Below are 13,306 nucleotides of genomic sequence, written 5' to 3' on the forward strand. Positions count from 1 at the left end.
TGAAATGGACATACACAAAATAGTTCAAATTGGTGAAGTGAAATGAAAAAACCCTTTGCTATCAACCCCTTTGCTATGAAGCCCCTAAATTAGATCTGGTGCAACCAATTACCTTCAGAAGTCACATAATTAGTTGAATAAAGTCCACATGTGTGCAATCTAAGTGTCACATGTTCTCAGTACATATACACCTGTTCTGAAAGGCCCCAGTCTAAAACACCACCAAGCAAGCGGCACCAAGAAGACCAAGGAGCTATCCAAATAGGTCAAGGACAAAGTTGTGGCGAAGTACAGATCAGGGTTGAGTTATAAAAATATATCCGAAACTTTGAACAATCCACGGAGCACCATTAAATCCATTATTAAAAACCGGAAAGAATATGGCACCACAATAAACCTCCCAAGAGAGGGCCACCCACCAAAACGCACAGACCAGGCAAGGAGGGCATGAATCAGAGAGGCAACAAAGATAACCCTGAAGGAGCTGCAAAGCTCCACAGCGGAGATTGGAGTATCTGTCCATAGGACCACTTTAAGTCGTACACTCCACGGAGCTGGGCTTTACGGAAGAGTGGCCAGGAAAAAAAGCCATTGCTTGAAAAATAAATAAGAAAACACATTTGGCGTTCTCCAAAAGGCATGTGAGAGACTCCCCAAACATATGGAAGAAGGTACTCTGGTCAGATGAGACTAAAATGGTGCTTTTTGGCCATTAAGGAAAATGCTATGTCTGACGCAAACCCAACACCTCCCATCACCCCGAGAACACAATCCCCACAGTGAAGCATGGTGGTGGCAGTATCATGCTGCAGGGATGTTTTTCATCGGTAGGGACTGGGAAGCTGGTCCGAATAGAAGGAATTGAATGATGGATGGAGCTAAATACAGGGAAATTCTTGAGGGAAACATGTTTCTGTCTTCCAGAGATTTGAGACTGGGGTGGAGGTTCACCTTCGAGCAGGACAATGACCCTAAGCATACTGCTAAAGCAACACTCGAGTGGTTTAAGAGGAAACATTTAAATGCCTTGGAAGGGCCTAGTCAAAGCCCCGACCTCAATCCAATTGAGAATCTGTGGTATGACTTGAAGATTGCTGTACACTGGCGGAACCCATCCAATTTGAAGGAGCTGGAGCAGTTTTGCCTTGAAGAATGGGCAGAAATCCCAGTGGCTAGATGAGCCAAGCTTATAGAGACATACTCCAAGAGACTTGCAGCGGTAATTGCTGCAAAAGGTGGCTCTACAAAGTATTGACTTGGGGGGGAATAGTTATGCATGTTTTTTTTTGTCTTATTTCTTGTTTCACAATTCAAAGTGTGTGGTTTCCTTTTTCCTTCATCTTGTTGCACAAAAAATATTTTGTATCTTCAAAGTGGTAGACATGTTGTGTAAATCAAATGATAAAAACTCCAAAATAATTCCAGGTTGCAAGGCAACAAAATAGGAAAAATTGCCAAGGGGGGTGAACACTCACAGGCTACTGTAATTGGACTCTGTATAACTCTTTTGAAGTGTGCCAACTAGAGGTCGACCGATTATGATTTTTCAACGCCGATATCGATTATTGGAGGACCAAAAAAAGCAGATAACGATTAATCGGCCGTTTAAAAAAAAATATATATATAATTACAACAATGCTGAATGAACAATGAACACTTTTATTTTAACTTAATATAATACATCATTAAAATCAATTTAGTCTCAAATAAATAATTAAACATGTTCAATTTGGTTTAAATAATGCAAAAACAAAGTATTGGTTAAGAAAGTAAAAGTGAAATATGTGCCATGTAAAAAGCTAATGTCTAACGGGTGGCATCCATAAGTCTAAATATTCCTGTTACATTGCACAACCTTCAATGTTACGTCATAATTACGTAAAATTCTGGCAAATTAGTTCGCAATGAGCCAGGCGGCCCAAATTGTTGCATATACCCTGACTCTGCGTGCAATGAATACAAGAGAAGTGACATAATTTCCCTAGTTTAATATTGCCTGCTAACATTAATTTCTTTAAACTAAATATGCAGGTTTAAAAATATATATTTCTGTGTATTGATTTTAAGAAAGGCGTTGATGTTTATGGTAAGGTACATTCGTGCAACTATTGTGTTTTTTTCACAAATGCGCTTTTGTTAAATCATCCCCCGTTTGGCAAAGTTGGCTGTCTATGTTAGGAAGAAATGGTCTTCACACAGTTCGCAACGAGCCAGGCAGCCCAAACTGCTGCATACACCCTGACTCTGTTGCACAGAACGCAAGAGAAGTGACACAATTTCCCTAGTTAAAAGAAATTCATGTTAGCAGACAATATTAACTAAATATGCAGGTTTAAAAAGATATACTTGTGTATTGATTTAAAGAAAGACGTTGATGTTTATGATTAGGTACACATTGGTGCAACGAGAGTGCTTTTTTCGCGAATGCGCTTGTTAAATCACCCGTTTGGCGAAGTAGGCTGTGATTCAATGATAAATTAACAGGCACCGCATCGATTATATGCAACGCAGGACAAGCTAGATAAACTAGTAATATCATCAACCATGTTTAGTTAACTAGTGATTATGTTAAGATTGATTGTTTTTATAAGATACGTTTAATGCTAGCTAGCACCTTACCTTGGCTCCCTGCTGCAGTCGCATAACAGGTAGTCAGCCTGCCACGCAGTCTCCTGGTGGAGTGCAATCGGCCCTAATTAATCGGCCATTCCGATTAATCGGTCGACCTCTAGTGCCAACATAGCACTGTCTTTGAGCATTATCTGCTAACACAAATTGCATCTCTGTACAAAGAGATCATAGAGTAATTTGATGAATAGGATACCAAACATCCATGTGCATGCACACTGTATTTCGTCAATCATGTCAAATTACACCAAACATTTGGTGAAATATTCAGGTTCCTTGTGATTTCTTCTGAGAAAACTGAATCCTCACGGTCGAATGAAGATTAAATTAATGAAAAGCTGGTCAAACTTTGACTTAAAGGCAAACAGTCCAATTAAAACTGATGTTATATTTGTGCAGGTAATGATTATCCCTCAGTGCCACATCGACTACAGACCTCCGCAATCACAATATCTCCTCAACGGGTGATCAATACTGAGGGAACTTGACTGATTAAAATGCATTTGGTAGCCTAAGATACGTGATTCATCATATTAGGATATAAAGGTTACGTGACCAAAACGTGATGGGTAATCATTACCTTGAAGCGACTTAGTAAGTAAAAAAGATCCATGAATAGCTTCAAGAAGACTCCAGGAAGCACATTTATGGGCATTGTACATTTAAAAAGTAATTGGCCCAGTGTTCACTTTCATTTATATTTTTTCTGTTTGGTAACATGTAATTGATTCGCATATTTACACTCCTAATGGTCTATCTGACAAAAGCATGTCCCTTTCTCCAGATCCCTACAGTATATTGGCATTGTATAGTGCTTTTGAAGTGTGAATTCACCATGTATTATCATGCCATCACACTGACTCTGAAGAGACAAGAGCTGTGTTCGAATACCCACACTAACATACTGTATACTATATACTTAATGAGTATATACTACATACTATTAGTTCATTTTAATATACTGTAAACGAATGGTATTTTTTCAGTTGAGCGTACTAGAGCTTCGACTGTCTACCGGAAGTTGATGCATTTGTCTATCGGAAGCTGATGCAGTCGCCTAGTTAAATAAAGGTTAAATAAAATTAAAATAAAAATAGATTCTGTTGTTATGCAACCTCTTGCTAGCTTGTTAGCATAACAAATTACTAGCTAAACATTTTACAATTTCGGGTGTGTTCATATAGTCAGTCTGGAGTGCCAGAGTGTGGTCTGGGAGCATTGTCAATTGTCCATTAGTACATTCAAAGCGTTTCGCTCTCAGAGCGTTCAGAGGCACACTGGATTAAAACATTGGCTAGCTACTTCCAGACACAAATGGGAGAACACCTCACTCTGCCCATTTTACTCACCCTAGCAGACCTGGTTAGGCTGTGTTCATGTTATCCAGAGCGTTGGTAACTGTGCTGCTGGCAACAATTGAATTACTATTTTTTTGACGACATTTACTGACACCGGCCATATTCAACTGGTGTTGAGCATTAGTAAATTCATCAGTTATTCTGTGCAAAAGTGATCTGAAATCGGAGTAGATAGCCAGAATGAACAAATGCACAATGACTATATCACTTAGCTAAGAATGATGTGAATAATCAAGTCAATAAATGTTGGGTAGTTAGTTAGATAGCAGATTGTTAATAATACTGCTTATTAGTAGCTAACTAACGTTAGGTAACTAGTTAACATAACATACATTGTGTTCGTAAGTATAGATTAGCTAAAGAAAAGCCAACATGTAACATGTAACGTAACTTATTCGAAAAGTCATTACTTAATTACATTGCTCAACATTTTCTTAACATTTGTCATAATTCGTTAAAGCAATTCATTTGTATCTGCTCTCGTCGGACTGCGGCTGCATATTTTCCACAATTTTCTTAAAATCTGAAAACATTGTGAAGCCAGGTCCATTTTCTGAAGAATTGCATTATAGACACTAAAAACACGAAAAGTCTCCACTGCATGCATACTTCGTATTTTGGAGAATTTAGTACGACATCGGGGAACTTTTGGCATACTAACTATATCCATACCATGACCAATAAGCATAATATATACTCAATTCACATTACAAATAGTACGGTTAGTGCGGTTAGTATGAACACAGCTAAGGTGTTTAATTGCAAACACTATGAAGTTACTGAATGGACCTGGGAGTGAAAAAGTGTGTGTGTGCGTTTGCCCAAGTGGTACTTTAGTGACTGTCCAGATATGTCATTTGTTACAAAGCAACAGTGGCATAATCCTCTCCTCTCTGCTGAGTCCAGCTGTGCCAGAAGAATACATCAGTGGGAGGCCGGCATGGGACTGGAGTTGAGGGTCAAAGGTTAACTGTCAGCTTTTAATGTGCCGTGAGCTGCGTAGGAGCAGCAGTGGGGTACAAGGATTTAGTATGTCTGTTGAAGGCCCAGTGGGATTACCTCTTTAAGAGATTAAATTCACTGGCTACCATGGTTTGAGGACAGGAAGTCCACAAGCTCCCTGAAGTGGCGAATGCTCAGACCTGCCCATTTGTAGGTCTGCACGGTGACAATGTGTGCCCAACTAATGGCCAGACATACAGATGTTTGTGTGAATGGAAGAGTGTGAAGGGGTTTTCATTTGAAATAGGAACATTGGAGAGTTCAACATTACCATCATACGTAAAAACTAAATACACATTCCATTGTAAGGGTATACAAATGTGGGTATTTTAAAAGGGGGATTTCTGAAAGCCAGACAGAGAAACAGTTTCTTGATGACGTCCGAATTGCTTTTTGTCAGTGAAAGTAATAGGTAGTCTGCTTGTGGAAGCAGCGGCGCCAAATGTCAAGTGTGATATGACAGATACAGTATTGAGAGGACTAGAGCACCACTGCATGCTCATAGATTAGAAATGTCAATAGCCTTTAGTTTTAGTGGACAGTGAGGAAAGTGCTGCCTGAAATAGAAAGGATTTAATGTTGGGTAACCTGCATCATATGGATCAAACAGGGCCGGACTACCGCATTTAGGGCTCCATTTACTTGGCTCATTGCGCTCTAGTTACTCCTTATGGCTGGCCGGTCACCTGCAGGGGGTTAAGCGGGTGGGTGTTAAGAAACACAGATTTTTCGGAGGACGCATGACTCGACCTTTGCCTCTCCCGAGCCCGTTGGGGAGTTGCAGCGATGAGACTGGAGCGTAATTGGATATCACAAAATTGGGGAGAAAAAAGGGTAAAATACATTAAAAAAACAGAGGAGATGGAGGCAATGGTGTTTGACCCTAAATATGTCGGCAACCACGTGCCTGTGGTTGTTCACAATGCCAACACAGCAAGTTAGTTCGTACAAGTATCTGGGTGTACACGTGGTGAGCTGGAGGGTCCAAGTAGAGAGTGTTTGCTGCAGAGTCCAACAACGCCTCTATTTCATACGTAGACCCATGGTTTTTGGAGTTGACCAGTTGTCCTGTTCTGTTATGCGGTCATAGAGAGTATCCTACATATGGCATCACAGTCTGGATTGGCAATTTATCAGTCCAACTGAAATCCCAAATTGCTCTCCTGATACAAACTGCCATTAAGGTCATGGGTGTGAGGCAACGTCCCTCCCTGCAGACAAATTCTGAACAGACCATTACCAGACAAGCAAAGGAAATGATTTCAGATCCCTCCCATGTACTTCACTCCGGTATCAGCTCCTCCCCGGTATCAGCTCCTCCCCTCAGACAGATGCTATAGGGTCCTTCCTCCCCTCAGGCAGACGCTATAGGGTCCCGCCTTCCCTCAGGCAGAAGCTATAGGGTCCCTCCTCCCCTCAGGTAGACACTATAAAGTCCCGCCCCTCAGGCAGACGCTACAGAGTCCTTCCTCCCCTCAGGCAGACACTATAGATCCTCCCCTCAGGCAGACGCTATAGGGTCCCTCCTCCCCTCAGGTACATGTTATAGGGTCCATACATGTAAGCTGAACAGGTACAAGCATTCCTTCATTCATATGTCCAATAAATACCTAAACAGCAAATGTTTTAAATCATTTATTTAACTAGGCAAGTCAGTTAAGAACAAAATCTTATTTACAATGACGTTCAAAAAGCCGAACAACAATACATGTAAGTAACACTGATCTGTGTTAGTGCGCCACTGACAGAACAAGGGAATAAGCTAAGTATTATGTATGTGGCCCAATGAGAAGTTTACAATGTGTATGATAATGATAACATGCAAGGTATGTTGAGTCTGTAATGTACAGTGTCTATTTTGTATATAGCAGTACTGTGTGTCTAAGACAATTTTCCCCTTGGGAAAGTTAATCCTATCATTTTCTATTTTGTCATGAGGCAAAGAGAAAATGTTGCAGTTTTAAATCCAATTTCCTGCAATTCTACACTTTTCGTCATGGGTCTGAGAGAAAAATGTGCTGTTTTATAGTTCATCTTATGCTATTGTGCACATTTTGCCATGAGGCTGAAATAACATTTTGCAGTTTTAAAGCAAATGTCATGCTATTCTACACATTTTGCTATCATATGCTATCTTTGGTTAGGGGGACTGTCATTCCAAATAAGGTCCCCCCGACAAAAAGTGTCGTCCCCCACACGTCACAATGGGATTCGATGAGTTCTAGCTTCTGTTGCTAGGGCTGTTGCCAGCTAGGTAGCCAGACAGTTTAATTTGGCTAATGTTAGCTAGCTAGCAACTGTAATTGTTATTGTAGCTTTCTGTATGTAGCTTGCACTTCAATGGCATCCTTCGAGGAGATTTTCTTTTATCTTTCCAACCAGGCAAAGTACTATGAAGGCACAACTGATCTCAACAAGAGGCGTAACATTCAGAGAAATTCAGGGTAACGTTAAGCAGTTAACTTCTATTAGATAACTGCATGGATTTAGCTATGTGGTTGATACCATTCCATTGACTCCATTCCAGCCATTATTATTAGCCTTCCTCCCCTCAGCAGCCTCCACTGATATAATTAAATGTCTGTCGTATAGAGGCATCTAGCTATAAGTTAAACCTGATCAATCAAATGGATAGGTGTAAGCAATTATGGTAATTCAAAATACCCTGAACTAGGTGTCTTCGCTAGACAGACACAGAGAGAGGGGGGAGAGGAAGGAAGGAAGTGAGAAAGAAAGAAAGAATGGAATTGAGGGAGAGAGAGGGGGTGGGAAGAGAGTGGAAGACAGACAGAGAGAAACAGAGAGCGAGAAAGACAGCAGTGCAAATGTACTTAGACTTGAGTATTTCAACAACTCTTCTCTTGGCATGATTGCCAAAATCAACCTACGCTTCTTCTGATGGGGAATTGTCAAGGAGGTGGTCAGCTGTGCATTTGAAATAACCTTTTGTTTATCAATCACATTCTATTATATCTGAAATTATTATGATTTCAATGAATGTCATATCAGAGAGCACACAACGTTTCAATTTGTTACTTTTTTCTTAGTCTGTACCCTGTCTAGCCTGCCAGAAGTTTGAGAGGGCGAAGACCGTGGCGCCGAAGTTGTGGCGCCCGTTAAAGTTGTTTCATCGAGGCACATGATCAGTAAGTGTCCAAATTCAAATTTTGCCCTGATAAGTTGTTTTGAAATGGTTGCTTTATTTGACCACAGCAGATTTCATTATTATAGAATGTGTGTGTGTGTGTGTCAGTGTCCTTACAAATATGAAAATCTGCATTCTGTATGATACGGGCAAGAATAAAGTCATCTTATCTCTAACACTTTAAATGTTAGGGGTGGACCTCATCAGACCCTTCACGAAATCCAGGAATGGCAACAGCTGGTGTCTGACCGTGACTGATCACTTTACCAAGTGGATGGAGGCAATACCCATTAAGGTCAGTAAAGGAAGAGTATGTGATTAACTCTAAATTCCCTTCTATAACCCATTAAGAAGGGTGCTTGGAACCAAAAATTGATTTTTGTTTTGTATGATACCCATCAAGGACGAGACTGGCGAGGCCACCTCCAACAAGATGATGGACATCTTCTACACCCACGGTTCTCCTGTGGTCATCTTGAGTGACCGAGGTCATGAAAACTGGAACAAGGTACGGATGTTATAGGATATATTCTGTCACCAATGGTTTGTTTAATTTATATTTTACAATTTGTTTTTCACATGGTAAATAATCGGACATATTTCAATATTGTCAATAGATATCGCTTTCCTAACCCCTCCTCCACATTTGGACTAACCAGACCCTTGATAGGTACCATGAAGGGTGGGAAACCAACCTGAAGGTAATTCTCTTTGCACACAATAACAGCATCCAGGCCTCCACTGAGTACGGATGGGAGCCGCAGCTGTTGACTGAGGTAAACAATTCAATTGTATATACAATTATTGCATATACTGTACTTTTTCAAATTTGTCATCGATTTAGTGTTGTTTGTCTATTGCTATTTTTGTATAACGTACTTTCAGATCACTGAAACCCCAACTGATGTTGTGGAAGTTGTCTAACCAGATCAGAACACTTTCGAGGATCACCTTCAGGCACGGACTGAGAAGGATGTGGAGGTTTTTGACCAGGTAAAAATGATTGTCTGCTGTTAATTTATTTTCTGACCCTCCAAGAGATATTTAAGAAATGTATTTGTGCCCATCAGTTATGCATTATCTCTCATTCACCCAAGAGGAGTGTCTCTTGGGTTATTCATTGAAGTATTGACGATGTTGCGGCCAATGTGTACAACAGTCCCGATGCACCTTAATAGTACATCCTGGGCTAGTTATGAATCTGCAATTTAGAATCAAAAGTGACACTGGATGGTTACAAAGTCATGTTACTAGTTATGTTTAAATGTTAGACTCAATCATTGCAAGAAAGCTAGCTAGCTACCTAGTTTAAGTACCTTCAATACCCATAGCATACCACCCTGCATACTACTGCTGGCTTGCTTCTGAAGTTAAGCAGGGTTGGTCCTGGTCAGTCCCTGGATGGGAGACCAGATGCTGCTGGAAGTGGTGTTGGAGGGCCAGTAGGTGGCAATCTTTCCTCTGGTCTAAAAAAATATCCCAATGCCCCAGGGCAGTGATTGGGGACACTGCCCTGTGTAGGGTGCTGTCTTTCAGATGGGATGTTAAACAGGTGACCTGACTCTCTGAGGTCATTAAATATCCTATGGCACTTTGTAAGAGTAGGGGTGTTAACCCCAGTGTCCTGGCAAAATTCCCAATCTGGCTCTCAAACCATCACGGTCACCTAATAATCCCCAGTTTACAATTGGCTCATTCATATCCCTCCTCTCTCCTGTAACTATTCCCCAGGTTGTTGCTGTAAATGAGAACATGTTCTCAGTCAACTTACCTGGTAAAATAACAGATACATTTTTTTTTTTAAATGCTTCAACCTGCTGGTCCGCTAGCTGTCTGAATCACTGTGTCTCCAGCTCGCCGAGCTACTCACTGGACCATATGACCACTCGGCTACACATGCCTCTCCCTAGTGTCAATATGCCTTGTCCATTGCTGTTTTGGTTAGTGATTATTGTCTGATTTCACTGTAGAGGCTCCAGCCCTGCTCATGCCTTAGCTAGCCCTTTTGTTCCACCCCCACACATGAGGTGACCTCAACTGGCTTAAATGGTGCCTCAAGGGACAAAACATCTCTCATCGTCACTCAATGCATAGGTTTACATCGCATCGCGATGTTTACATACATCGCATTACTCGCATCCTACCATACCCTTGTCTGTACATTATTCCTTGAATCTACTACTTTTATTCTCTGTTCCGAACGCACTAAACAACCAGTTCTTATAGCCTTTAGCCGTACCCTTACCCTACTCCTCCTCTGTTCCTCTGGTGATGTAGAGGTTAACCCAGAACCTGCAGCCCCAGCACCACTCCCATTCCCCAGGCGCTATCATTTGTTGACTTATGTAACCGTAAAAGCCTTGGCTTCATCCATGTTAACATTAGAAGCCTTCTCCCTAAGTTTATTTTATTTACTGCTTTAGCACACTCCGCCAACCCTGATGTCCTAGCCGTGTCTGAAGCCCGGCTTAGGAAGTCCACTAAAAATCCAGAAATTTCCATCCCCAACTATAACATTTTCCGACAAGATAGAACTGCCAAAGGGGCGGAGTTGCAATCTACTGCAGAGATAGCCTGACAGAGTTCTGTCATACTATCCATGTCTGTGCCCAAATAATTAAACAATTAAAAATCCACCTTCCAGAAACAAGTCTCTCACCATAGCCGCTTGTTATAGACCCCCTTCATCTATCTTCAGATTTCGTATTGTTAGGTGACCTAAACTGGGACGTGCTTAACAGCCCGGCCATCCTACAATCTAAGCTAGATGCCCTCAATCTCACACAAATTATCAAGGAACCTACCAGGTACAACCCTAAACCATAACCATGGGAACCCTCATAGATATCATCCTGACCAACTTGGCCTCCAAAAACACCTCTGCTGTCTTCAACCAGGATCTCAGCGATCACTGCCTCATAGCTTGCGTGCGTAATAAGTCTGCGGTCAAACGACCACCCCTCATCACTGTCAAACTCTCCCTAAAACACTTCAGCGAGCAGGCTTTTCTAATCGTCTTGACCCGGGTATCCTAGAAGGATACTGTCCTCATCCCGTCAGTAGAGGATGCCTGGTTGCTCTTTAAAAGTGCTTTCCTCACCATCTTAAATAACCATGCCCCGTTCAAAAAATGTAGAACTAAGAACAGATATAGCCTTGGTTCACCCCAGACTTGACTGCCCTTGACCAGCACAAAAACATCCTATGGCCTTCTGCATTAGCATCGAATAGCCCCCCGCGATATGCAACTTTTCAGGGGAGTCAGGACCCAATATACTCAAACAGTTAGGAAAGCTAAGGCTAGCTTTTTCAAACAGAAATTTGCATCCTGTAACACAAATTCCCCAAAATTTTGGGACACTGTAAAGTCCATGGAGAATAAGAGCTCCTCCACCCAGCTGCCTACTGCACTGAGGACAGAAAACACTGTCGCCACCGATAAATCTATCATTTCAATAACCATTTTTCCACGGCTGGCCATGCTTTCTACCTGGCTACCCCTAACCCGGGCCAACATCTCAGCACACCCTGCAGCAACTTGCCCAAGCCCCCCCCCGCTTCTCCTTCACCCAAATACAGACAGCTGATGTTCTGAAAGATCTGCAAAATCTGGATCCCTGCAAATCAGCTGGGCTAGACAACCTGGACCCTCTCTTTCTAAAATAATCCGCTGAAATTGTTGCAACCCCTACTACTAGCCTATTCAACCTCTCTTTCGTATCGTCTGAGATCCCAGAAGATTGGAAAGCTGCCGCGGTCATCCTCCTCTTCAAAGGGGGAGACAATCTAGACCCAAACTGTTATAGACCTCTATCCATCATGTCCTGCCTTTCTAAAATCTTCAAAAACAAAGTTAATAAACAGATAACCGACCATTTCGAATCCCACCGTACCTTCTCCACTATGCAATCTGGTTTCCGAGCTGGTCATGGGATCACCTCAGCCACACTCAAGGTCCTAAACAATATCATAACCGGCATCGATAAAATACAGTACTGTGCAGCTGTCTTCATCGACCTGGCCAAGGCTTTCAACTCTGTCAATCAACGCATTCTTATCGACAGACTCAATAGCCTTGGCTTCTCAAGTGACTGCCTCGCCTGGTTCACCAACTACTTCTCAGACAAAGTTCAGTGTGTCAAATCGGAGGGCCTGTTGTCCGGACCTCTGGCAGTCTCTATGGGGGTGCCACAGGGTTCTTTTCTCGGGCCAACTCTTTTCTCTGTTTACATCAATGATGTCGTTCTTGCTGCTGGTGATTCTCTGATCCACCTCTACGCAGACGACACCATTCTGTATACTTCTGGCCCTTCTTTGGACACTGTGCTAACAAACCTCCAAACAAGCTTCAATACAATACAACACTCCTTCCGTGGCCTCCAACTGCTTTTAAATGCTAGTAAAACTAAGTGCATACTCTTCAACCGATTGCTGCCCGCACCCTCCCGCCCGACTAGCATCACTACCACGGACGGTTCTGACCGATATGATATGATATGTGGACAACTATAAATACCTAGGTGTCTGGTTAGATTGTAAACTCTCCTTCCAGACTCACATTAAGCATATCCAATCCAAAATTAAATCTACAATCGGCTTCCTATTTTGCAACAAAGCATCCTTCACTCATATTTCCAAACATACCCTCGTAAAACTGACTATCCTACTGATCCTTGACTTCGGCGATGGCATTTACAAAATAGCCTCCAACACTCTACTCAGCAAACTGGATGTAGTCTATCACAGTATCATCTGTTTTGTCACCAAAGCCCCATATACTACCCACCACTGCAACCTGTATGCTCTCGTTGGCTGGCCCTCACTACATATTCGTTGCCAAATCCACAGGCTCCAGGTCATCTATAAGTCTTTGCTAGGTAAAGCCCCAACTTATCTCAGCTCACTGGTCACCATAGCAACACCCAGCGCTCCAGCAGGTATATTACACTGGTCATCCCCAAAGCCAACTTACTTCGGCCACCTTTCCTTCCAGTTCTCTGCTGCCAATGACTGGAACTAATTACAAAAATCACTGAAGTTGGAGTCTTATCTCCCTCTCTAACTTTAAGCATCAGCTGCCAGAGCAGCTTACCGATCACTGTAACTGTACACAGCCAATCTGTAAATAGCACACCCAACTACCTCATCCCCATATTGTTACTTATCCTCTTGC

Source organism: Oncorhynchus tshawytscha, linkage group LG04, assembly GCF_018296145.1.
Source record: "Oncorhynchus tshawytscha isolate Ot180627B linkage group LG04, Otsh_v2.0, whole genome shotgun sequence".
Taxonomy (NCBI): domain Eukaryota; kingdom Metazoa; phylum Chordata; class Actinopteri; order Salmoniformes; family Salmonidae; genus Oncorhynchus; species Oncorhynchus tshawytscha.